The sequence below is a fragment of the Vulpes vulpes genome, chromosome 13 (assembly GCF_048418805.1).
Source record: "Vulpes vulpes isolate BD-2025 chromosome 13, VulVul3, whole genome shotgun sequence".
In the NCBI taxonomy this organism is placed as follows: Eukaryota; Metazoa; Chordata; class Mammalia; order Carnivora; family Canidae; genus Vulpes; species Vulpes vulpes.
In genome coordinates this window covers 89647961-89675756 of record NC_132792.1, presented here as the reverse complement: position 1 = coordinate 89675756, position 27796 = coordinate 89647961, and the positions used below count along the sequence as shown (strand labels likewise).

The 27796-nt window shown below is 36.2% G+C and overlaps 1 protein-coding gene and 1 long non-coding RNA gene across 8 annotated transcripts in view; one reads left to right on the top strand and one right to left on the bottom strand.

The window, feature by feature from the left end:
• The window catches only part of DLGAP1 (DLG associated protein 1), an 867925-nt gene that overhangs the window by 572804 nt on the left and 267325 nt on the right, over positions 1-27796 (bottom strand). For 4 of the 7 annotated variants that reach the window (XM_072734994.1, XM_072734998.1, XM_072734996.1 and 1 more), the window contains exon 3: positions 9882-9995. The gene's annotated coding sequence lies outside the window, so the exon portion shown is untranslated. The remainder of the gene's footprint in view (positions 1-9881; positions 9996-27796) is intronic. The other 3 variants (XM_072734995.1, XM_072734997.1, XM_072735000.1) reach the window with 1 other exon arrangement.
• Positions 1842-27796, top strand: part of LOC140595219 (uncharacterized) — a 165757-nt gene continuing 139802 nt past the window's right edge. Inside the window, exon 1 of the long non-coding RNA XR_011996736.1 lies at positions 1842-2049. This is a non-coding gene — a long non-coding RNA (uncharacterized lncRNA). The remainder of the gene's footprint in view (positions 2050-27796) is intronic.

The window sequence follows — 27796 nt, the reverse complement described above, 5'->3', positions numbered from 1 at the left end:
GGTAATGTTGGTCTTATTTTTAAAAGATGGAGAAGTCAGAGAAGTGAGATGGGATGACTGACTTTATAATTTTACAAATTATAACCCCTCAAAACTTACCAAATAGATGTCATGTGTGAAAGAAGTTGCTGAGCTTAAAATTATGATACGACCTTGTTAATTGAATTTGCTAGTCTGAATCTTGGAACTTACTTTTTAGCCTGCATGACAAAAACCATCCGTCTTCTGGCTGTGCGTCCTCCTGACAAAGACTACTTCCCTGACTAACTTTCCTTCAGGCTCCTCTGAGCTGTCTGGGCCTCTATCTACCTCAGGTTCAGTGTCTGTCCTTGTCAGGCTTGCATTGCCTAGTTGTAGCAAGAATTTTAAATCAGTTTAGAGGGAACACTTCACCCTCCATAACTGGTTATCCTCAATATCTGATCAAATTCTTCACTCTCTACTCTTGTATCTGATCACCCTGGTCTGCCTTCAGTAAGAATCCTGTAAAGTCTGATTCACCAGAGTCCTTTCTTAACTCCTGATGTTTACCCTTAGTCATTTCTATCCTCTGATCCCCACTCCCTACTCTGGCTAAAAATCCCTACTTGTCTGTGGTGTATTTGGAATTGAACCCTGTTCTCCATTGGAGTCTCTTTCTCCCTATTATAATAGTCCTGAGTAAAATCTGTTTGTGACCATTTCATTATTGTTCAGCTCTGATTTTCTTTGGAATTTATATAGCTGACTCCTTCTTCCTCTCCTGCCCATTAAATGAAGGGCTTCCCTGAAGTTCAATCCATAATTCCTCTCTTTCTTCATTAACTCTTTCCCTGGGGTGGGAGGTTAAGGGGCAGAGTTCATCTTCCCATTAAATTCCAATTGGAACTCAGGCCTCCAGTTTACCTGCCCAAGGCACCTTCCTTCATATCCTATCAATGCAAAATTTTCTATACTTAGAAACACATTCAAGTGAAAAATTATCTGGAAAGCAGTAATTTAAAAGTCACAGGAGAGATGAATTATTCAGGCTTTTGATACCAATGTGTACATTTATTTACTGGAAACTTCTCTTAAATAGGAATGGATCAAAATGGGTGAAGCCTTCCTTGTGTCCCTCATGAAATATTTCCTAAATATGTAACACTTAAAGTTTTTTGATCCCCAAAGGAGATAAAAATACATTCCCAATTAAGCCCCACTGTAAGTTTCAGTTTGAAACATTTGAGTTTCTTATTACTTAAGACCCAGGAACACTTTGATTAGGAAAGCTACCTTGCCAGGAAACTGATTTTTCCCCCAGGGGACATAATTAAAGAGGGCAATCCCACTCAGAGTGGGTGCGTGTGTGTGTGTGTGTGTGTGTGTGTATGTGTCAAAGGCAAAGCACTATGTTTATCAACAGACACAATACTTCCTGGAGAGGAGAAAACATCTCCACTGCTCTGTAGTGAATCTCCATGAATGTACTTACACTCAACAGCAATACTACCATTATCAATAAAAAGCAAAAACATCCCCCTAAACCTAAAACAAAACCATAAAGGAGAATTGAACAATATGGGCAGAAAAACCAAAACACATTAGAAACCATCAGAACAGCATCCAGTTTCATCTCTACACTTTCTCTGTCAACTGTCTAACTTGGGGATTAAAGTATTAGATGGAGAATATGGAATTTCATTCAACAAATTCATTCAAATTTACCAAGGGTGGGGGGCAAAGAGATTTCATAGATGACTCCTGGGTTTCTAACTTAAGCAGTTGGGTGTGTGGGTAGTGGCGGCATAGATGGGGCCAGAGAATAGCACAAGAGGGAGGAGCAGATGGGAGGGGGCGTATATGAGTTCAGTTTTGGAAATACAGGAGTCCCCTTTATCCACAGTTTTGCTTTCTGTGGTTTCAGTTAGCCATGGTCAAGTGTGATCTGGAAGCAAATGATCCTCCTTCTGCCCTATTGTCAGAAGGTCAATAGTAGCCTAACGCTGTGCCCCAATTACTACGGTCATTCACCTCTCTTCATCTCATCACGTAGGCATTTGACCATCTCCCAGCATCATAAGAAGAAGGGTGAGTACAGTACAATAAGATATTTTGACAGCGAGAGACCACAGTCACATAACATTTATTATACTATATTGTTATACTTGTTCTATTTTATTTCTAGTTATTGTGGTTCATCTCTTGCTGTGCCGAATTTATAAATTAAACTTTGTCATAGGTGTGTACGTTTAGGAAAAAAACATAGTGGATATAAGATTCGGTACCATCTGTGGTTTGTGCATCCACTGAGCTTCTTGAAATGTGTGCCCTGTGGATAAGGGAGAGGGTCATGAAAGGAGTTTGTCATGAGTTTGATGTGACCGTGAAAACATCAGTGCATGTCCTCATGTCTGAGGCCTTAAACATGATCAATAATTCAGGTCTGACTTGTGAAAAAATTAATTTCCGGTAATAACTCAAATTACGTCATTTCTGCCTTGCTTTCGCTATTTAAACATTTGGCAACTTTTAAAATCTACTTTTACTGTATGGTTGGGATTGTTTTCTTAGAAGTCTAGCTTCATAGGTGGCATAACATTCTAATTGGTTTATCCCAAACTGACAACATCCTTGCTTCAAAGCATTACATAATGAATTGGGTTTACCCTCTGCCTCTCTTCTCTTGATATACAAATTATTTCCTAAAGACCAGCTCTTTGTCTTCCACCTGTATGACCACCAATGAGGACAGATAATGCTAGAGCTGAGTGGCTCTAATGGCAGGCTAGGTTTGTGCCCTGCTCTGCTGCATACTAGCTCTGTGCTCTTTGCCATGTTATTTAGTCCCTTCATATCTCAGTGTCTTCATCTGTAACATGGAAAGTACATTTTAGAATTGATTCATGGCTCGGTATATAATTTTAAAATACCATACATTCACTTGTATACGTAAATTGTACAATATACAAGTGGGAAGAAGAGGTATTCTCCAATTGTCAGATGAAGACGTCTCTACATGACCAGTAAATGAAACTTAGTCTGTTGTTCATATCCTCTACATGATAGAGAGAATATGTGAACACCACGCTACCTCCAATGAATCTTCTGTGAGCTTCATGGATCACTGAGAAAAGCATCCTGGGATTGGTTACTATGGTGGTGGATTTTTTTTAACATTTTATTTATTTATTTATTCACAAGAGACAGAAAGAGACAGAGACATAGGCAGAGGGAGAAGCAGGCTCCCTGTGGGGAGCCGGATGCAGGACTTGATCCCAGGACCCCAGGATCACAACCTGAGCCGAAGGCAGACACTCAACCTCTGAGCCACCCAGGTGCCCTATGGTGGTGGATTTGTTGATTTCTTCTTATGGTTCCTCAGAGGGTTATAGTAAGGATGAAGTGAGGTAGCTCAGGTAAAGTGCTTACAACAATGCCTGGTGAAGGGGTGCAGAATATGCTGCCCCAAACCTGCCACCTTGGCATAAGGATTACTTTGAGCCAAAGGCATCTGAAAAACAGATACGAGAACATTCTGCATCTGACCTCCCCTTTGCTTCTTAAAAGTACAAGATAAAACTCCCATGTGAAAGATATCCTTCCTGTATCAGAAAGAATAAGAAACATTCTTATCACCAAAGCAAGGAGTGGAGGCAGAAAGAATGCTGTACAAACAGATCTTGCTAAAGTACCTTCTTATCTTCCTTTTACCTCCCCATGTACTTTGGTTACATTTCCGCAACTGTCTCTCTGTTCAACCTACTATAAAAGCTTTGAAGTCTTGCCACTTCTTTGGCTCTTCATTTCCTTATGAAGACTCCCATGTCACTTTAAATGCAAATAAATTTGAGTGCCTTTCCCCCGTTAATCCATTTTATGTTAATTCAAAATTCTCAGACCCAGGTGAAGACCCTCAGAGGGATGAGATAAAATTATGCCTCCCCATGCTAGCATATACCTAAATATTTAATCTGTGTTTGCTATTGTGTTTTTAATCATAAAGAGATACCAAGAATAGCCTCAAATATCTGAATTGCTAGAGAGATGGGCAGTGTGCATCATCTTCACGATTATTTTCTCAAGTTTGTACCTCATTTGAGTTACGATCCCGAGATTATAGAGAAGGATAAAAGGATCCCAGTGACAATACTGGGTTACTTCAAATAGTATTACCTTTTCCCTAAACATAGTTTTTAAATAAATAAGATATTTTAGGTGAAAATTTCTAGCATGTGATAATAATACAACAAGAATCAAATAAATTCGACCAACATGCCTTTTTTCTTTTTTCCTTTTAAAATAATTCTTGTGAAGCTGTATCATTTTACTGCATACATTATCCTTGGGTTTTCTTACAGAGTCAACACTCAAAAATGTGAGTTATGATAAAGTCTATTGCAATCTATTGATAGCGAAGTTATTCTATCATCCAGGAAAGAATATTTAAGTTTTTTTTCAGAGAGTAATTAATAATCATTTCATTAAAAATATCTTTAGTAATAATTGGTCTATACAGAAATATATTATTAACATTTAATAATATTAATCATAATCTTAAGATTTAATATTATATATTTATATATTAAATATACACAATATATTTAATAACTAGTTATAGTTACATATAACTACGCTACTCTAAAAGGACCAGTGTATCTAAGTAAACAATATCACCACCATGACAACCACCACCACGCAGTGTGTGTGTATGTTTCTCTTGCACACTCTCCTTCCTAGGGCTTGAAACAGCCTCATCAGTATGATGATTTTCATCTTGACTATGATATGTCTCTAAGATATGACAAATAAACACAACATTCCACAATTAGATTTTTGTTTTCTTACAGATGTCTGAAATCATCAAGGTACTCAAATAGCACCACTAGTTCTGAGCTCCTAAATTATTTCTGACATAAAAAGTATACAAGAGTAAATAGTAAGATTTATCTCAAAATGCATAAACATGCACAGGAATGACAGAAGATTGAAATAGAGAGAAACAACAACAGGATTGGGTCTTCTGCTAAGATTGATGAATTATTCCACCAAAGCCTTATTGATCTACTCCTATTAAGTAGGCAGATCTGAATTACTGCTGAGAAAGCACTGTGGCTCATCAATATCAAAATGACAATTCAGCCTCAGAAACACTTAAAAAGAACAGAAAAATATTTAATATTTGCATGAATCCTGTAGTAAATGCATCATCTGTTGACTAAAATTTGATTCTTTTTTGCTTCGGGGTAAAAGATTGCATCAGGCAAATTGATTATAAAAATCCTTTTTTTAGAGGACAAGAAAGGGGAAAAAAGGAATACCTTTTAACTTACTGGAATCAGATACAAACCAAGAGTGTATGAACAATTATTCAGGCTAAACCCATGTCTTGAAAGGATTGAAGAATCCTTTTTTTAATTTCTGCCCAAAATGTGGCTAGATGACAAAACAGGAGACAGAATGCAACTTGCAGACTTCATGCTCTGACCCTGAAGGGGCTCCTCTTGCTGTGGATAATCATTCCCAGTGCGTAGAACCAGGTATCCTGTCTACATGAAGAACTATGTTGAGCTTTCCCATAAGTGTTGCCAGCCTCGGACAACTAAATTATGGGTACGTTTTCTAAATCCTGTTCATTTTTCAGAGTCACAAATAAACATTTATTAGCCTGGTAGAATTATATTGGAGAAGAATGTAATCTTCTGTTAACCTTTAAAACCATGGTTTGGCCTCTGGCCAGCTTAGAGGCTGGCACAGATTCTCAGAGCTATGCATGTTCGGCATGTGAGTGCTGGATATTTTTTGGATTATCTCTAATCTTGAAAGCAACCTTGCAGGTACTACCAACCCTGCCCTCATTTCACAGAGGATAATGCTAAGGTATGTAGAGTGGTACAGGAAATTCTCCAAGCTCATATTGGGAATTAGGGAAAGAGTTAGGTTTTGAACTCAGATTTTTCTAGATCCAAAACCCTGCTCCTTCAACTTCACTGTCACACATGTGCTGTGTAAGTGTATTGACCAACTCCACTTCTGTGCCTGATTTTAAGGAGCATTTCATATGATCTGCATCCTGACATTGCAATATAAGATACTGGCATGAATCCCAGGGATGGTGATCCTAAAGCTTTCATTTTATAATGGAGGCAACTAAGGTGTAAGGACTCAGCCAAGGGCATGCACCAAAGTAATGACTAGACTTTTCGTTTACGTTTCCCATTAGGCATGCCGTAACAGGACGTGAACATGTGAATTTTCTACTATTAAAGTGAATTACGAAACAAATCCTCAAAAAGAAAATTTCAAGATTCATGTCATCATTGATTGTTCTTATTTATGCTAATACATAATCCTAATAGACTTTTTCAAGTGTGCATTTTAAAGCTGACATCACTATGGATCACATAACAGAAAAAAATATGTGGGAACTTGGTTTAGAAACATACAGAATAAATTTCACACTGAGCTATAAAAGTTGGCATTGAGCCCAATTTCTGGAATAAATCAAAGAGTAGGCAAAAAGCAGACAGCAGGAACAGTTATTTTAGCAAGAAAAGTAGGATAAATTTACCAGGCCAATCATGGGATGATGTACGCAGATAAGAGACGCGAAGAGAAAATGTGCAACGTCGCTACACAAACACATTTGAATGCGAGAAAGCAAAACCCAGAAAGCACAATTGTCCTACATGTGAATAAACACTCAAATTATGCTGCAGCTGCAAAATTTAAACTCAAGGAAGAGATGTTTGCAAAGAAATTTATTAAATGGGTGTGATTTCCTGGTCTCACATACCCAGTGGTTCTTTTATAAAGTGAAATGTACAATTTTCCTTGATATAAATGACATTTGCCCCCTGTTGCACTCAATCAACTAGCAAAAAAAGTCTTTTGTGAAAGACTCTGCTTATTAAGGAGCACAATATGATTGATGCCAGACACTCAGGCTCTGAATACGTAGAGTTAATCCATCTAATTCAATGTCTTATATACTGCGTACAGTCTTACATGATAAGAAGGTTTTCATGTGAAGGAAATCAGTCTTTCCCTAATAGCATATCCCAGAGCAACTTCTTCATAAGAAGATAAGTTTCTTGCTGAAACCAACCCTTGGCTGCCAAACCTATTCACCTGTCCTACCTTCCTTCCATCCATTTATCTGTCCATCCATCCATCCATCCATCCATCCATCTATCTGTCCCTCCCTCCAACAAATATGTATAGGTCTACAATGTCTATAACCCAGGAGGGGATATAAACATCTATCACAAAGCTTATCGTTGGGAATTTTATGATATGGAGATAATAACTGACCAGAAGACTCAGACTGTTCTTAAACTAGCATACCTTCCCACGATGGTGATGTTGGCAAGGGAGCCCTTTTACTGCAATCAGTCTTTCACTCAAACTGCAATGTGGGAATTAGTAGTGGCCAGTCTTCATGTTTGTTTTCACAGGGTGGTTCACAAAGGAGGTCTCAGGACTGGCAACATCACCTGGGAACTTGTTAGAAATGCAAATTCTTGGGCCTTATCCCAGGCCAATCTATGTTGGAGAGCCAAAAAACAGTAAATCACTTGGAAGACTTGATAAACTACAGAATTTGCATTATACACAATGGTCTAGACCACTGGTGGGGGAAGCCAAGGAATAAGTAAGTCTGAAAACTTAAGAGTGGCAGTTTTTACATGTTTGGTTAAGAAGTTTGGACAATGATAGATTGATAAATTAGAGAATATTTTCTGAGCAAAGTACAGCCATGATCAGAGCTTTCGTTTTGGAAGACTTTACAGCCTGATGAGACCACGGAGGGGCAACTGCATTGTTCAGGTTGAGAAGACAAAGTAACTTAATCTTTGATGACTCATGAATTTGTCAGCCTCAAATATTAACTGGGACCATTCACTCTGTTCACCTTCTGCCCTCAGATGTGGTTCTTCTTAAGAGATCTCTCTCCACTGTCACAGGGTTTCCTTTATCCCATAGTCTGATTCTATGTACCCTTTGGTATTTCTGCCTTGCCATCTGTCACTACCTCCCCTGGTTCCCCTGCCCTAAGTCTCTCTGCTGTTCCTCCTCTATGCCCACATTTCATTTCCTTCACTAGCAATATGGATGCTAATGTAAATCAATTTAAATGTTTGTTGCTGGTTGTTTGTATAGCTTCTTGGTGAGTTCACAAATGACAGTCCTCCTCTGAACATAGGATCTGCTACGTCACAACACAACTGAAGCCTTCACCTGATCTTACTTAAATCTGTCAAAAACCCCTGATTCACTTTAATGTGTTAAATCCACTTCACAAGCTGACCATCCTTGTACCATTATGCTCAGACATGCATAATTAAGTCACTCTTATCACACAAGTGATGACATTGCTTACTGGGTTATTTCCAAACAGGAAAGATGATAATTGGTTTTCTGTGTATCCAGACACCTTCTTGTGCATAAAATCATCTACACTGAATAGTAGTAAGTACAGATCTAATGAAATGCCATTGTCTTTATTCCAACATTTGGGTCATACTTTATATTTTACTATATAATATCTCAAATGTACTTGTGGACCAAGTTGTACATCTCACTCTGAACACAATTTATTGATGAAATTAATTTTGAAATATAGTTCACTCTGGTTCTATGACACCTGGATTTAACTTTTCAATGTCTTATAACACAAAACATTTTCTTCCTGGAGGTATTTCATTTAGGAGGAACATGTGATTTATTTTATGATTTTATGATTTATTTTATGATTTATTTTATGATTTATTTTATGATTTATTTTATGATAATTAAGTTAAAAGGAAATCTAATGGATGCCTCTGGTTCCCTGTATCACACCCCTTGGCCCTTCTATGATTTCAGCCATAGCTGCACAGACAGATGGTTCTGCGCCAGCTGGGGTTCTCTTCACCTTTCTAGCATCCAAACTCAAGTGACCACTGGGTGACTTCCAGACCCATGCAATGCCAGCACAGCCCCACATTGAAGGGGTTATCAATGCCCCTGGGACCAATCCACAACCAATGTGGGAAACCCAGTGGATAAACCTCTTGCCACATGTCCTTCAGGCAGAAATTCTGGGAGGTCCCCCATGCTTCCAGAGGTCCCAGGGAATAATGCTCCTGCAGTCCGCATTGAGGGCCTTCTACTCCCCACTTGGTTTGGCCTTTGCTTCTTCCCCAATTCACACTCCCTGACCTCTAACTCCCATCCTTGGGATGAGCTTCCCAGTTAATCACCATGCTCAAATCATTGTCTCAAGCAAGCAACCCCAAGAAAGATGACAGCTTATTAATACATTCAGCAATTTTAATCCCCTTCTGATTAGACACCACATATGTGGTGTTTCAGATTTGTACATCATTAAGAATCTCCTTTTTTTCCTTCTCAAAACTCCATAATGATAGGAAAGGAGTGGAGTGGAGATACAGCATTGCCTTAAGTGTCTCCACTGCCTTTCTTAGAGCATGTAGATCTTGGTGAGCACACTGTACTGATAAGTACTGATAAGTTCAAACCTGCACAACACTAAAAAGAAAAAAAGTTAAAAGCTGATACGATGCCATCTAATTTTGTAATTCTATGCTTAATGCAAAGTACACTATTTTGGTCCACAGTCAGGAAAACGGCATTTACCTCATCTGCCATTCTAGATTAACAACAAGAATGAAGACTAAACATATAAACATATAAAACATGTCTCTTTTACATTCTGTAACAAGCAAACCAGGGAGTTAAAAATCACACTCTGTACTCAGCAGCCTCTTAATATGTCTGGAATTACAAGCCAGAAATATTTATGCTTGAATATACCATGTTATCAAAAAAAAAAAAAAAAAAAGAAATTGTTTTCCGTAAGATAGCTGGAAAAGAAGCCATAGGGTTGTGTTATATTAGAAGAAATGACACAATTTTACCTTTGATTATCAATTTTCCATTTTTCTTGCTTCTAAGGAAAAAAAGATCCAAACTCTTCAGGCTTTTTTTTTTTTAAACTGGCTGTCACTCTTGGTTTGTGATGCTCAGCTGTTCTGAAACATAACAAAACACAATAATAGATTTAAGAACTAACCTGAAACAAAAAGATACTTAAGTTCTCTTAAGAATTACTCCGACAAACATTAAATTCAGTGATGTGAGAAGGGAATTCTACAGAAAATTTACATGAATGTGTGTTTGCATGATGTTATATACATCATGTAGTTTTGTGCTTCCCAGAAAATAAAATCCACCACCAGAAATAAAGTATAATGTCACCACAATAACTAGGTTTGATATTCTACTATTAACTTTTGATATTCATTAAAAAGCAATAAAATGCACACATTGATCTTTTGATTTTGTAAGATACACTATACACACAGGACTGTATTCACTTCCCGTGTATTATTTCTTTTATCATCATTTTTCGCTGCAACTAAGCAGCTGTAAATAAAGGGCTAGAGGTATCAATTTTCACAGGGTGGTTCTTCTGACATCACAGGAGGACACAAATCAGGGCATAATCCCAAGTACACTACCACAGGCTTGCTGATGCTCAAAACAAACCATGACCCCTAATTATTGATGCTTTCTGAAGAAAGTGACAAAATGGAATTGTAACTAGGCCCAGAGTCATGGGAGGTAACTTTTCCAATCATATCACATGCTTTATGCTGAGCTGTCATTTTTCTTCTCTAAAAGTTCACATAGAAAGGGACTTGTGTCACAAAAATGATCTGGTGTTGGAAAAGCATAGGTATCAACAGAATTCTGCTTAAGCAATATAATTCTGTGGTTCTAGGTAGCATATTAAAAGAAAGTCCGTAGAGAATGAGAAAAATAGTAGATCTAAGTATTAAACAAAGATAAAGTGACCTTCAGATTTAAGAATACTGGTATGAATATTTTTTTTTACCTCCTAATTATTTATAGGAATTACAGTGCCTGAATGAATATGGAATTCATTTCACAGAAGAGGAATTGGAGGCCCAAAGAGGTGATGTGTTTTGCCCAATTTTACTCAGCTAATAGGCACAAAGACAGAATGACATTCCAGAATCTCTGCCTCAAAGTTCGACCCCTTTAGAAATCTATAACACTGTATTTGTTTCCAAAAAGAACACATGGCATTCAGAAAGATAGGGGCCAATACAATTCTCTGCTGAGCAATATTTTGAGCCTGACAAAGCTGATAGGTTAAGAATAAGATGCTATGGGTGGTCAAATACAAAAACTACAGTAGCATAACAATATCACATATTTATATATATATATATATATATATATATATATATTTCATGTATCCACATTATAAAAGACAAAAATGATACTCTATTATCAGTAGCTCTCAGGTAGGAGTCCTGATTTATATAAAATTATTCTATTAAATATTCTTAATATTCCAGTAAACTGAATGAATCTGATTTTTTCCCTACATGTATGAGATTACTCAAAGCGATAACAAAAAAAATGTTGATTTTAAAGCAGAGAACTGGCCATTTATTCATTTATATTATTTATTGAGACTCTATTTTGTGCAGGTATTCTTAATTTTCTACTAAAACGAAATGAAAAGATTATAAAATTTCTCAAAAACACACCCAGATCTACAATAAGAAATCAATTTTATTACACTTGAAACGTTTCAGAAGTTAGAAAATATTGATGTAAACAAATATTGCAAGCACTAGAAGGTGTCTCAAATGTCATCTGATCTAGTGGTTCTCAAGTATGGTTGATCAACATGATCATCTGGAAAGCTGCAGGAAAATACAAATTATAGAATGTCATGCAAGAGCTGTTAAATCAGCATATTTATTAATAAAGTCAGGGCAATTTGCATTTTAAACTGGGTCCCCAGTTCATTCTCCTGATCAAGTTGGTTTTGGAAACTTATTGATTCTTGCCTAATCTCCTTATTTATATGGATAAGGGAACTAGACCAGTGAGTGACTTGCCCATGGCATTTAGTCGTTGGTGACAGAACGGAAAAAGTTAGAATCTCTAGTATTTTATTATATTTTAATTTTCTTATTTTCCTTTAGTCCAAGTGTTTTTTCTTTTGCTTCTTCCTCTTTCCTATCACCACGTAACCAATATTTAGTGCAGACATCTAAGAACAAAAGTAAAAACAAAGAAACAAACAAAATCAACAAAAAGCCAAAGTGGGAATTTGAACTTAAGCTGTTTGATTCAGTAGGGTGCTTTCTGCTGTTCCACTTTGTTCGACAGTCATCTATTTTTGGAGTGTCTGCTTAATCCATTTCTCTGCATTCCCCCAACTTTCAGAGGTGTCCTCCATCAGTTGTTTGTCAGTGAGTCCTGATCCCTGGGCTTTGGTTTCAAGGGAAGGGGGCATCATCTGCACTGGGCTTCTAATCTGGAACTAGGAGACTACAGTCTCATTTAAGGTGAAAGAATTTTAGCTGGAGTGTGGTCACCTTGCCCCTTATGGGCAGAGGGAGCACATACTGGTAATCTGCAGAAAAGAAAAGTGAAAAAGACTCATGGAAGGTAGAGTGAGAGCTCTCCCAATTCATTTGCTTCCTGCTCTTACTTACATCTTTATTTTTTTGTGTGTGGCTCTCATGAGCTCATTATAGCCTTATGATGCATTCTACTTTATATTTTTCAAATCATTTAGTTTTAAGTTTTTGATTTACACTAGTTCAAGTGGTTTGATTCTACGATTCTACGATTTTGTTCCTATCATTCTTGTCATGCAAGTTATTTTATAAGCCAGTCACTTTAGTTACATTATGTTAAGAGGTTCGTTTAAAAAAAAATATTGGCTGAGAGTATGGAGAAGGGGAGATGGAGACTGTAAATGCATCACATTTTATGAAATACTGATATTTTCATAAAGTACATGTTTTACAGTGTGATAAAGGGGGAAAGGTCCAGATCAGAGAGTTTTCTCTTAATAGGACTTCTGGGTTCTGAAAGTTACCTAGCCTCTTTGGGTTTCAATTTCTTCATTGTAAAATAGAGGCAAGGAAACCTACCTTAGTCAGGTTAGTATGAGGAATAAATGAGACCATTTGTATATTCATTCACTCATTCACTCATTCACACACTTGCTCATGTCCCAAAGATCTATTGAGCATTTATCACATGTCAAGCACTCTGCTCAGTGTTTAGAATAATGAACATTTCATTTTAGTTAAGGTGAGTAAATAGAAAATAAACAATAACTACGGTGAAGGAATAAAGTATACAGTATTTTAGAACATGAATATGTTACTGATGTAAGAAGAATAGATCAAGTTAAGGGGGATGAGGAGTACATGGGCTGGAGGTTATTAGGAGGTGAGAGAACCTCACTAAGAAAGTAAGATGTGACCAGACACTTGAAAGATGTGAGAGAGGGAAAGATGTGGTACCTTCATGTACCAGAGAAGGGTGTTCTAAGCTGACAGAACCACCAAGGTTAAGGCTGGAAGCTGGGAGTGCGTGCAGTTGTTTTGGAATTATGTGGTCAGTAGGGATGGAGTGAAAGAAGGAAGGGGAGATTAGTAGAAGAGAAAATGGTAGGGCAGTGGGGAGTACTGTGGGAAGGTAGAGGGAGGGATGGATCAAGGGTACTCAGCTTTTTGGCTTTCCCTCGGTGTGAAATGGGGGTCACTGCAAAAGTTTGAGCGCAGAAGTGACACTAACATATTATGTTTTAACAAGTTCATCCTGGCTGCCAGTTGGGAACAGATCACAGTGGAGGTCAGGATAGAGGCAGGCAGAAAGCTTAGAGAGAGAGGCCACATTGGCTCAAAGTCAGGAAATGCTGGTGAGGAGTGGTCAGATTCATGCTGGGCTTATTTTGAAGTGAGAGCAACAGGATCTCCTGATGTACTGCATGGAGAGAGAAGAGGGAGAAAAGGATGGCCCCCAAGGCTTCTAGCCAAAGCAACTGGAAGAATAGCTTCACCATCACTTGAGATGAGAAGGGCTGTGCCTACAAAAGGCTTTTAGGGAAAGAGGATGAACTTACCTGGTCTTATTGATTTTGAGAGGTCAGTGCTCAGTGGACTTGCCATGTAGGTAGTTAGTCATGCAATACTGGAATGTGGGAGAGAAGTGTGGCTGGAGTTTCATTAAAAGGTTCCGGAAGACTTTCTGGTCTAGCATAGGCGACTGCTAATATTCTTATTGCCACCTACCATAGTGATTATGAAGGAGTTAAACAAAAATAATATATAGAAAGCACAATGCCTGGTATATAACAGGAACTCAACATATTATAATTCCCTTCTGTCTCCCACCTTTATTTCCAAATATTTAGTTCTCTATTGACTATAAGATTGAGTCTATTTTTTTGTGTGAAAAAATCAATTCTCCATAAGATATAATAAAAATCATATTTTATATGTTGGCAGCCCTTCTAAAAATATAGCAAAAATAATCTTCTGATAAAATATTAATACGTTTCAATAAGTCATGAAGTAGAACTTTCAGGTAGTGAGGTAAATTGTGATTTGGGCATGAGCTAAAAGATCTAAAGAAAAAAAGAAAACAGGACTGAAATAATCCATGGACCTCTAAGTCTCTCAATGTGTCACAAATCTTCCTGGATTTTGGGCAATGAGTAGCAGTCTTTCAGGATAAAGAAGATGCAGAAAGTGGAAAAGGTGCTTATTCAAACTGCAGGTCCCAGTGTACATATTTTGAAGGCACATCTGGGGACCTTCGGAAATTCTAGAAAGAATTCAATAAAGTCTAAAAGTGTGTCTTTAAAAAGGGGTACTTAATTTATAAATGTGTCTTCAATCAAATACATTTTAACCTAGAAACCATCTGAGTATGAACCCTCTTTTACAGATGAAGTTAATGAGGACTAGGGAAGTGAAGTGTTATGCCTGAGGCCACAGCCAGCCAACAGCAAGGCCAGGACTAGACCTACTACTAACCTAACTCAGTATAGCTGTCTTTCCACTCAGTTTCTCTTCAGGGTTTTTTTCACCACTCAATTACCTCTTATACCAAATAAACAGCATCATTTCTGTGAAGTCTCATGTCTTATCTTAATATTTGCTGAAATGCTATAGTCCATAAAGCACTGTGTTTGTTTGAAGACAAAGTTAAACTATCTATCTCCCTCCTTGGCTACTCATTCCTGCAGATGATGAAATAAGAATAAGGTTGGCATTTATTCTGACTTCCTATATGTCTGAGACAGTGTTAGTGCACATAAGAAAACGAGGGCTAGCCAGCTTCAACTTCTTTTGCATATCAGGTTGCTAAGCGATTGGTCATTTTTTTTTAAAAGATTATTTATTTATTTATTTATTTATTTATTTATTTATTTATTATAGACAGAGAGAGAGAGAGAGAGGCAGAGACACAGGAGGAGGGAGAAGCAGGCTCCATGCCAGGAGCCCCACGTGGGACTCGATCCCGTGACTCCAGGATCGCACCCTGGGCCAAAGGCAGGCGCTAAACCACTGAGCCACACAGGGATCCCCGGTCATTTGTATATAAATCTATATATTTTTTAAAAAACTTCAAGGCAGGGCTGAATGCATGAGTGTGCAACTTGGGCAACTGCCCAGGAGCCCATGCTCAGAATAGCCCCTTACTTAATTTTTTTTTTTTATAATTCAAATAATTGTTTTTGTGGGTGAAGTCTGATGGGATAGTGGAACCTATGGGTAAGAAGGGGTATCTGCTAGGGCATGCCCACCCCTAGCAATCGCTTGCTGCCTCATTTACATATATATGCATAATATGCATAGTGGTGAATTCTGGTGGAACCACAATTCCCGGGAGTGCAGGGAGATTCGATGTGAGGTTAAGTATTCTCTGTCTATGACTAAGTGGGGAAGCTGACAATCCCAAGAGGCCATGGGTTTTCATAGCAATCAGGATTTGGCTTATACTCCAGAAGGCAATTGTATTCTAAGAAACACGGAGTCACAACTGATGGGGTTCAGGACAGGCCACCCAGAATATGCCACCAAAGTGGCATATTGATTATCTTGAATTAAAGTTATTTGGGACACAGCCTGTGCAAGAAGGACACTCTGAGCCTCTCCTGTCCCCTGAAAGCAGAAAATAAATCTCCCATGTGAGTGATACCTGTCCTGTACCAGGAAGTAAAGAGACAGGGAATTGAGACAAGGCTATATCAACAAACCCTCTTATTTCTTCACTAATTTACTACTCAAAGTCTGAACTTATTTTTGTCAAGTTTTTACGAACTTCTTGTTTCTTTGCCTGAAAGGTATAAAAGCTGCCTGGTTTAGTTTCCTCTTTGAATCTTATATTTTTATGGGCTCCTGTTTGTAGGAAATTAAACTTGTTTTTCTCCTGAGACTCTGTCTTATGTTGATTTAATTATTAGACCAGCCAAAGAACCTAGAAGTTAAGAGGGAAAAAATTTTCCTCCCCAACACAAGAAATTCTATCATATCCTTTATTTTTTTGCATTTCCCCGCCTTGAATTAGCAGGCTGCTTATGGTGAAAATAAGACATAAAAAGAGAAAGGGAAAGCCATAGTTCTTTTTTTTGCAGTTCTTCCTTACTTTTAGTGAGCCAAAGGAAAGAGTGTCATCAGTACAGTGGGCATATATCAAGAAGTGAAATAAAAATGGTAGAGAAGGGGATCCCTGGGTGGCGCAGCGGTTTGGCGCCTGCCTTTGGCCGAGGGCGCGATCCTGGAGACCCGGGATCGAATCCCACGTCGGGCTTCTGGTGCATGGAGCCTGCTTCTCCCTCTGCCTGTGTCTCTGCCTCTCTCTCTCTCTCCCTGTGTGACTATCATAAATAATAAATAAAAATTAAAAAAAAATAAATCTTTAAAAAATGGTAGAGAAGGTTTGTGTAGTGTTTCCATTGTTTTGGTAAGAGTAACATATATATACATGATCTATGATATACAAATTGTATAATTTGATGATTCTGCACGTAAGTTAAATAATCTCATATTTGCATCACACAATATAAAGATGAATGGTAAAATGCATGATAATAATTTTAACTTTTTTTCCTTTTTTTGGAACAACATTAAATAGGAAATAAAATACACTCTGATCAGTTGAGAGGAATATGGCAGAAAAAAGCAAACAGTTTTATACTTTAGTATATTTAACAATTCTTGTCTTGCTTCTGAACAAGGAACCTGCATTTTCATTTTGCTTTGGACCCTACTAATTCTGTAGCCATTAACATTCACCCTATTGTAATGAACTAGTGCAGACTTTATTAAGTGCTTCAAGTATTATTAATTTACAGTGTAAGTATCATACATAATTTTTGGAAACAGACAATCTGCTTCTGAAAAGCCTAGTATAATTACAAACTAAATTAATCTAGTCTCCATTTTCATCAAATCTCCTAATGTCTTCTCCTTCCTTCCCAGATGACTCCTTGGACATCTGACCAAGATTCCTAATTTGAGCTAACCCACCTCAGAAGTCCCTCAGTTTTTTATTTAATTTAGTTTTTAATTTAATTTAATTTTAATCTTCCATTTGAAACTCCACTGCCTTCAAGGTCAAATCCTCAATTGGTAAAGATAGAAAAGTCAGCGGTAAAAGTAATTTACTTTAAAGTGTGGGAATATAGCCACCTGACACTTTGGAAGGATATTTAGATTTTAAAGAAGCACTTAGTTCAGGCTAAATGACCTTAATGTATAAGAAACAATGCTTCTAAAGGAGGAAACATTCTATTACTCTCTGCTAAGAGGGCGGTTAGACCCCAATGCACTTGAAAAAGGGTTATGATCTGTTTCTCAACAACCACACATGGTTTTTTTAAATGAGGCAATTTATGGCCACATATACAAATATTTTTTCAATCAAAAAAGGACTTCACAATATGAAATACATAGGCTTATTTCATGTCTCCTTAAAGCTCACCAGAAAGAAATATGCTTTAATACATATAGTAGATAGCTTCCCTTCATTTGTCTTTATGAATTTGACCTCTGTTCTTCCAATTCTGTCCTTTATTAGTCTGCCTGTGATGACTTTGCAGCTTCAGGAATTTAGCTGAAGGACTCTGTGCAAAAATTTTAAGGTATTGACCCCCCCCCCCCCCCCACCAACTCACTTTTCTAAGGACAAGATGATTTTGGGTTCCCTCATAAACAGAGAGTGGGTAGTGACTCATTGAGATACCACAGCTGTTGCCCTTGTACCGAAAGACTGACAGTCTATTTACAACTTTGAGAGCACTATTTAGAAATATCTTTTAATCCATGTGGTGGGAGACTAAAAGACCTTTTCCCTTAGGCATATCTTTTTGGTTAAAAGGAATGCTCATTGCCTGAGAATAAATTGGAGACTGCAATATTTATTGTCAATGACTTAAGTGGGAACTTTCAACATCTCACATCTGTATAGCTTTGTAAATCTCAAAGTTTTAATATGTTTATGAGTGGTTTTATTAAAAAAAAAATACAGTAGTGGGTGCCTGGGTGGCTCAGTAGGATAAGCCTTGGACTTTTGATCTCAGGTCAGGTCTTAATCTCAGGGTCGTGAGTTCAATCCTCACACCGTGCTCCATGCACACTGGGCATGGAGCCTACTTAAAAGAAACTATAGTAGACTATCCTAACCTACTTAGTTCTAGTGAATTCACATAGCTTTCTCTTCATTCATTAGGCTGAATGTCTCCCATATCTCTTTCAGTTCCACCCAGCTCCCTGGATGGACTTAATGAAACACAGTTAAGAGTGGCCACATTCATTGACTGCTTACTATATGCCATCATTGTTCTAACTAAGCTCATTACACGGACTGTTTCATTTAAAATTCACAATAACCCTATTAGGTAGGTGATGTTATCATCACCAGTTTACAAATGAGAAGAATGAGAGAGCTGGTAAGAGATGGACCAAATTTTGACAGAGCTGGTCAGTAGGGGATGGCATGACACAAGCCAGTAGTCTCTTTCCACCATGCACTCCCCACAGTTTCACCTGCCAATGTTTGTTTCAAGCCAAATATACAGATTTATTTTTCATGAATTCATTTCACTCACCTAATTCATTTATATCAGCTGGGCTGTAAGGCTTCCAAAGCTTACCACGTCCTAGAACTTGAAATAAGTTGCTTCATTTAGATATTATTATCATGATCCCCTTTTACAGATGCCAAAATTGAGACACAAAGAGATTTAAATTACTTGGCCAAAATCTCAGAAAATTTTGGAACCAGGATTTAAATCTAGTTCTTTTTATCATTTTGTTATCACTCTTCTGTGTCAGATTTTGTTTTGCTCATTCCTAAAAATGAATTTTCTATGCCAAAGTACAGAAAAGCCTTATTATTACCATTGTTATTATTATTATCATCACCATCAAGTTGGTGATAAATTCGATGGTAGAGCCAAAGTTTAGTAGCCAGAGACCAAAGTCTTAGCTCCAAGCCCAGATATGCCAGTTGGCAACTCTAGTTCCATGGCCACAAACTGTAACTTTGTTTCCATCCAGTCACTTCCCAAATGCATGCTGCTAAACATGAATTGATAAATTATGCATATTTAAATATGGATTGAACTTTATCATTCATCAAATCTCATTGCTTCATTTCATAGTATGAAAAGCACAGTTTTTAAGTAGAATACCTGAGATCATACAGCAAATTAGTAGTAGAACTGGATAAAAATTTAGATCTTCTGACACTAAATCTCATCCCATTAACAAAGGCAGCTTCTAATGGTTATTTTTTCACAGTGTCTTTAGAAATGTGTTCATATCTGTTTGAACAGATATTGAGTGGCTACTCTGTCCCAGACACTATACTAGGTTGCTAGGGACAGGGCAGTAAACATAAAGGAAAAATTCACGGCTCTTAGAGCTTTACAAACTGGCACTGTGATGTTAAAATGTCCTGAAGTTTTAAATAATAAAATGTCATATGAATTTAAATTATTTTAAATTTAATCACTGGTAAAAAAAAAAAAAAAGTGATTAAACAATCACAGCCAGAAGCACTGGCTTGAAATATGGATGATTCAAAGCTATAATGTTTCATTATATTCATTATAGAATGTAATGTTTCATTATATTCATTATATTCATTATAGAAGGAGGAGCTTATTATTACATATACCAGTTTATACATATGATCAAACCCCAGTCTTTATACAAACAGGGGTCATATGGGTTTTGTGGTACACATGGAAAGATAGAGAAAGTAAGGAAGGTCCATGCTCCCAAGCAGCTTAAGTTTGAGATATATGAGTCTGTAGATGAGGGGAAATGCTTTCCCTTCGATTTAAACTTCTTTAAGCAAATTCCATAACATTTAAAACATTATCTTTTATTCTGTGACAGTTAGAAATCATTCTCTATAGCTGCTAAGAATTAAAACTATAATTAAATGAGTAATCTGAAATATCCTAAAACCCAAGTTAAATTTTCTGAAATTGATTTATTTCAAGTCTTTTTTTTTTTAAGTGATGCATACCATATTCTGTGTCAACTTGTCCAGTGGCAGAGAAATAACAATAATAAAATGTAAATTTTCCTCTAAATCAATATATGACCGCATCCTCTTGCCAATAATTATCATAATGAAGTAACAAAATTGAGCTCTTGGTCACAAAGCTACTGCATTTGCTATTAGTTCAAATAGAAACAGTCACCCTAAAGCTATTTCATAATGGAAAATACAGAGCAATGCTGTTTAAAGTACTATACTAAGCCTATTCTTTAATTATAATATTCCACAATGTCCATAAACAACATTATCTGCAATAACCAGGGTTTTTAAAAATGTAGTTGTGCTCTGAGCTGACAACACACTATGCTTTAGTGTCTTCCAAGATATTAAAAGCTTCATTCTGACTCTCCCACTTAATAAGTATGTCAAATAGACATACATGGCTGATGTCTCCTAAAGATTCTGCTCAATGAAAATCTAGCAATAGGAAGACATAAGAATTCAAAATATGACTAATCATTACAAATTTATAACCACCTTTACTCATATACTTATTAAGTGCTGAACTGCTAAAGATGTATCTGCTAATATGCATATATCTACCATTCAAAACTTCTGAAAGGTAAATATATAAGAATTCACACTCAGAAAATATTCTGAATGATAACTGTTGGAAAAAAAATCTAAGGGGTTAGCAACTATTTGAACTATTAATTTTACTATTCATACCCACATTCCATGAGGAATGTAGGTATGAATAGTACCTTATTTATTATTATTATTATTATTATTATTATTATTATTATATAGTACCTTATGCATTTTTTTTTAAAGATTTCATTTATTTATTCAAGAGAGGGAGCACAGGTGAGATAGTGAGAGCAGAGGCAGACTGAGAGGGAGAAACAGATTTTCTCTGCTGAGCAGGGAGCCCCAATGCAGGGCTCAATCCTAGGATTCCAGGATCATGATCTGAGCCAAAGACAGAAGCTTAACTGACTGAGCCACCCAGGCCCCCCTCTCATGGTGCCTTTAGAAAACCCAGTGAGGAAAACATATTTCATGTGGCAAGGTTAGCTAACCTACATGAGACTATGCCATGAATGGTACATATGGTTTCCAAATAATGCCATTTGTGGTAACTTAATTTCTTTGGTCTCCTCTTTGGTTACTTCGGTAGAAATAAATTGTGCACATACTTCCCATAGGTAATACCATCACAATAATATGTCTGCTAAAATACAGCTCAATAATTTTAGTTTTCATAATAATTAGGTAAGACAGTCTATTCCAGAAAATCAATGGACAGGAACATAGGTCTCTCTTTTTATTTCCTTTACCTCCATCGTGGATGGGAATTATAAAGGGACATTCCTAGAAAATGCTGTGAAGGAGATTCATTTTGTTTTTAGCACCTTGTGTCTTTTTGTTGTTGCTGTTGTTGTTGAACACCTATATTTTCCATTTTTATATCTTTTTTCAGATATAGTTATTCAAGTTTCCTTCATTAAAACTCTAATAGTTGGATACAAGCAGCCCAGCCCAGAAAGCCTCTTGGTCCCTGCAGACATCAAATGTCTCCCTCCCTGAGACTCATGCAAAGGCCTGGCTATCAAAATCCATTCAGTTCCCTCAGGCGGTGCCAGCAGGGGTCAATGGAAAAATCCAGCAAGATTAGATAAACCTAGTTGACCAAAATAACAATGGAAAGGCACTGAAAAATAAACTGCCATTGGAATCATGGCCCACAAAAGTAGCCATTCTTAATTAAATCCATGACTGCCTACAACAATGAAAAAACTTAAATGGACCTTGGGTCTCCTAATCTAACAGATGAAATATCCAGGAAACAATAAAAGATCACTTGCCATACCAAAAATCAAGAAAAATCTCAAATTAAATGAGAAAGACAATCAACAGATGTTAATGTTGAGATGAGTCAGATGGTTCAAATATCTGACTTGGATTTTTAACAGCCATCATGTAACTGTTTCAATAATCAATTAATTACAAACTCTTTTGGAACATATGAAAAAATAGAAACTTTCAGCAAAGAAATAAAAGTTATAAAAAGAATTAAATGGAAAATATAGAACTAAAAAATACAACAGAAATAATAATAATAATAATAATAAAAAGTTGATGGATGAACTCAAAAAGAAGACTGAAGAGGACAGAGGACAGATCCATTTAAGCCACCCAGTCCGAACAACAGAGAGAAAATAGGGTATTTTAGAAATGAACAGAAACTTCAGGTGTCTGTAGGGCAAGGACAAAAGATCCAACATTCATATCACTGGCATCTCAGAAAAAGAAGAGAAAAATAGTGCCCAAATACTTCTCAAATTTGGTAAAAACAGACACACCCACAAATTATGGAGTGGAGAAAACTCCTAACAGGTAAAAGCCATAGAAATACACTCCCATCCACATTATAACTGAACTTCTGAAAATGAAAGAGAAAGAAAATATCTGAAGGTAATGAGAGAAAAACAAGTATTTTAAAACATTTAAACACCAATTTGAAAAACAGATTTCTCACTTGAAACCATGGAGTTCAGAAAGAAGTGGCAAAGCATTCTTTTTTCCCCAAATGATAAAGGAAAAGAAATGTCAACTGCACATTCTCTCTGTATTCAGAAAAACTATTTTTTAGGAATGAAGAGAAAAATGAAGGCATTCTTGTACAATAAAAAATTAAAAGAATTTGTCTTGGAGCACCTGGGTGGCTCAGTGGTTAAGTTTCTGCCTTTGGCTCAGGTCGTGATCCTGGAGTCCTGGGATAAAGTCCTGCATCAGGCTTTCCATAGGGAGCCTGCTTCTCCCTTTGCCTATGTCTCTATCTCTCTCTGTGTGTCTCTCATGAATAAGTACATAAAATCTTAAAAAAAAAAAAAAAAAAAGAATTTGTCTTGAGTAGACCTATCCTTAAAAGCTGTCTTCAGGAAGATCTGACAGAAAGATAATTAAAACAACAACAACAACAAAAACTCAGCACATAAGGAAAGAAGGAACAAGGAAAAGAGCAGAAGCCCAGATATACAATCTTTTTACTTATGAGTTTCACAGGTTAATTTGATGATTGAAAAAGAAATAGAATAGTAGAATAATCCGATACTTTAAAAAATGAAATGTAGAAGTGTGGAAGGTAAAAGGACCTAAATGGAAGTGAGGTATCCATGCTTAAAGTGGTAAAATTTTGATGCCAGTAAACCATGATAAGTCACATATATATGTTGTAATACCTAGAGCAACCACTGTGATAACTATGCAAACAAGTATACTCCAAACCACTATAAAGAAAGTATTTTAAAGTCATGTATCTGATGAGGGATTAATACCCAGAACAAGGAAAGAATGCCTACAAGTCAACAATGACAAAAATCAATCGACCCAAGTAAAAAATGGGCTAAGGATTTGAAAACACATTTCTCCAAAGAATATACACAAATGGCCAAAAAGCACATGAAAATATGATCAGCATCACTAATCATTAGGGAAATGAAAAACAAAACAACAATGAGATATAATTCCATATCCATTAGGTTGTCCATTATAAAACAAACGAAATGGAAAATAATATGTGTTTGTGATGATGTAGAAGGATTGGAACTATTGTGCATTGTTGGTGGGGCTCAATAGCAAAAACAACCCAATTAGAAATGGGCAGAGGCACTGAACAGACATTTTCCCACAGAAGACATACAAATGGCCAACAGGTACATGAAAAGATGTTCAACATCACTAAGCATTAGGGAAATGCAAATCAAAACCACAACAAGTAATAATCTCACACCTGTTAGAATGACAATCATCAAAAATACAAGAGATAACAACTGTTGGCGAAAATTTGGAAAAAAAGGAAACCCTTGTGCACTGTTGATAGGGATGTAAATCGGCACAGCCACTATAGAAAACAGTATGGAGGTTCCTCAAAAAATTGATCATGGAACTTCTATGTGATCCAGTAATCCTACTCCTGGCTATATAGCAAAAGGAAATGAAAAAAGTATTTCAAAGAGGTATCTTTGAGATATGCTATATTCATTGCAGCACTATTCACAAGAAGCAAAATATGAAAATAACCTAAGTGTTTATCAATGGCTGAATGAAGAAGTGGTATGTGTGTGTGTACACATACACATACACATGAACACACACACAAATACAAACACAATTGGGTATTATGTGGCTACAAGAAGTAAGAAAATCCTTTTTGTGACAACATAGATGGAACTTGAGGGCTAAGTCAAACAAGTCAGAGAGAAAGACCAATACTGTTTGATATCACTTATAGGTGGAGTCTAAAGTAGCCAAATTTATAAAAACGTATAGATTACCAGGGGCTGTGGGGTGAGAGAGGTGGGGAGATATTGGTCCAAGAGTGTAAACTTCCAGTTATAAGATGAATACATCCTCAAGATCTAATGTATAGATTATTATTATAGTTAATAATACTGTATTGTATACTTGAAAGTTGCTAAAAGAGTAGATCTGACGTGTTTTCACCATAAAAAAGAAACAGTAATTATGTGATGTGATGGAAGCATTAGCTAACACTATGGTGATAATCATTTTGCAATATGCAAAGGTCAAATCAAAATGTTGTACATCTTAAATTTACACGGTGTTACATATCAATTTATTCTCAACAAAGTTAGAAAGAAAAAAAATACAATAAATAAAGTAAAATGATACAGCTACTATGGAAAATAGTATGGTGTTTCCTCAAAAACTAAACATGAAATTGCCATATGATCCAGCAATTCCACTTCTGGTATATAACCAAAATATTTGAAAGCAAGGACTCAAACAGATATTAATATACCCATGTTCACAGCAGCATTATTCATAATAGCCAAAAGGAGAAGACAAGGAAGACAACTCAACTGTCCATTGACAGATGAATGAATAAATAAAATAATATTTATATGATGGAATATTATTCAGCTTTGTTAAATCCTGATACATGCTCTATGATGGATGAACCTGGAAGACATTATGCTAAGTGAAATAAGCCAGACACAAAATGACAAATATTTCATGATTTCACTTAAGTGAAGTTCCTAAAGTAAGCAAATTCATACAGAATGAAAGCAAAGTAGTAGTTACCAGAGCTAGGAATGGGGAATTACTGTTTAAGGGGTACTCAGTTTCAGTTTAGGATGATGAAAAAGTTCTGGAGATGACAGTGACGATGGTGCACAACAGTGTGAATGTACTTAATGCCATTAACTGTATACACATAAAAATAGTTAAAATGGTTTGTTTTATGTTATGTGTATTATACTGCAATAAAAAACATTAAAATCAAATCAACACAGACTCCCCCAAACTGTTCAAGTAACCTACAGAAAGGTAAGAAATGAGAAACAGAAAAAAAAGCATCAGAGGAAACAAACAGAAAACAAATAATGAAGTAGTCATCTTACACACTAACATTTCAATAATTACCTTAAATATAAATGACCTAATTACATGAATTAAAAGATAGAGATTGGCATGAAATAAAACATGACTCCAAAATATGTTTATAAGAAAATCATTTCAAATTCAGCAGGAAAAAAAATACCATGCAAACAACAATTTTAAGAAAGCAGGTGTGACTGTATTGATAACAGATAAACCAGTCATTAAAACAAGAACTATATCAAGAAAAAAAAAAGAGATATGACACAGTGATACAAGAATCAGTTTGTGAGGAAGACAACGATACTAATCCAAAAGATGTATACAAACAGAGCTCAAAATACATGAAGCAGAAACTCATAGGGTTTCAAGGAGAAGTAGAAAAATCCATAATTTTAAGTAGGGACTTTAATATCTTCCTCTTAACAACTATATAACTACTAGATAGAAAATCGGCAAAGACACATAAGATCTGAATAACACAATCAACAAACTTCAAGTGACATATACAGAACACCACACCTAACAACAGCAGGGTACACATTTTTTTTCCCCCAAACCACCACTGAACCTTTACCAAGATAGATGAGTTCCTTGGCCACAAAACAAACCTCAACAAAAATAAAAGTATTGAAATCAAACATAATGTTTTCTCCAACCATATGGAATCTAACTTGAAATGAGTAACAGAAAGCTAACAAGAAAATTTCCAAATATGTGGATATTAAAACGCAGACTTCTAAGTAATCCATGAGTCAAAGAGCAATGAAAATGAAAACTAAAAATACATGGTATGCAGCTAAAGCCATGATGAGAAAGACATTTACAGCACTATAAACAAGGAAATAGATCAGATACAATTCAATCAAAGCCTTGAGTAGATATTTTACCAAAGAATGAATACAGATGGCAACAAGTGCATACACAAATATTCAACATCTTTGGTCAGAAAAGTGCAAATTAAGATAATATTATTCATAAAGAACGGCTAAAATAAGTGATAGTCACAACACTACATGCAATGAAGATGCAGAGAAACTGAATCACTCATATATGGCTAGTAGAAATGTGAAATGACATCAGGACTTTGGAAAACAGTTTGACAGTTTCTTACAAAATTAATATGCAATTACAATATGATTCAGCAATTACACATTATTCCATAAAAAATAAAAACATGTTCACACAAAAACTCATAATATGTTTATAGCAGCTTTCTTCAGAGTAGCCAAAACCTGGAAAAAGACCAGATGTCTTTCAAGGGGTGAAGAAACATTCACACAATGGAAAACTATTCTGCAATAAAAGGAATTAACATTAACACAAATAACAACTGGGATGAAACTCTAGGGAATTATGTGAGTGATAAAAGCCAATCCTAAAAAGATACATATCATTTATAAATGATTCCACTTATGTAACAGTTTTGAATGTCAAAGTTACTGAGACAGAGAACAGATTAATGCTTGGTCGGAGTTTAGGGATGGGTATGGGGATGAAAATGTAGAGCAGGAAAGTTCTGGAGAAAGTAGATGTACCTACAGAAGGGTCAAACCAGGGATCTCTGTGGTGATGTAGCTGCTCAGTATCTTCCCTGTGATGGTAGATACAGGAATCTAAATACATGTGATAAAATTGCACAACACTCAGTACATAGATATATACACCCCAAACCAATACAAATAAAATTGTGGAAGTCTTAAGATTGGTAGATTTCATCAATGTCAATATCCTGGTTGTGATATTATATTACAGTTTTTTGAAATGTTGCCATTGGAGGAAACGGGGTAAAATGGATGTGGTTTTCTGTTTGTATTATTTCTTAAAACTGTGTGTGAATCTACAAATATCTCAATAAGGTTATCAATTAAAACACATTAAGCTTGGTTTTCAATCTAAGGTTCAATGAAAATCATAATATTCATGAGAAACAGAAAAGCATACAATTTGTATTTTCAATATACTATGTAAGAACTTCATCATAAAGTCACAATATTTGTGATTTGCATTTTAACTTCTTTCTTGAATCATAGTCTTTATGGTGGTAAAGTACACA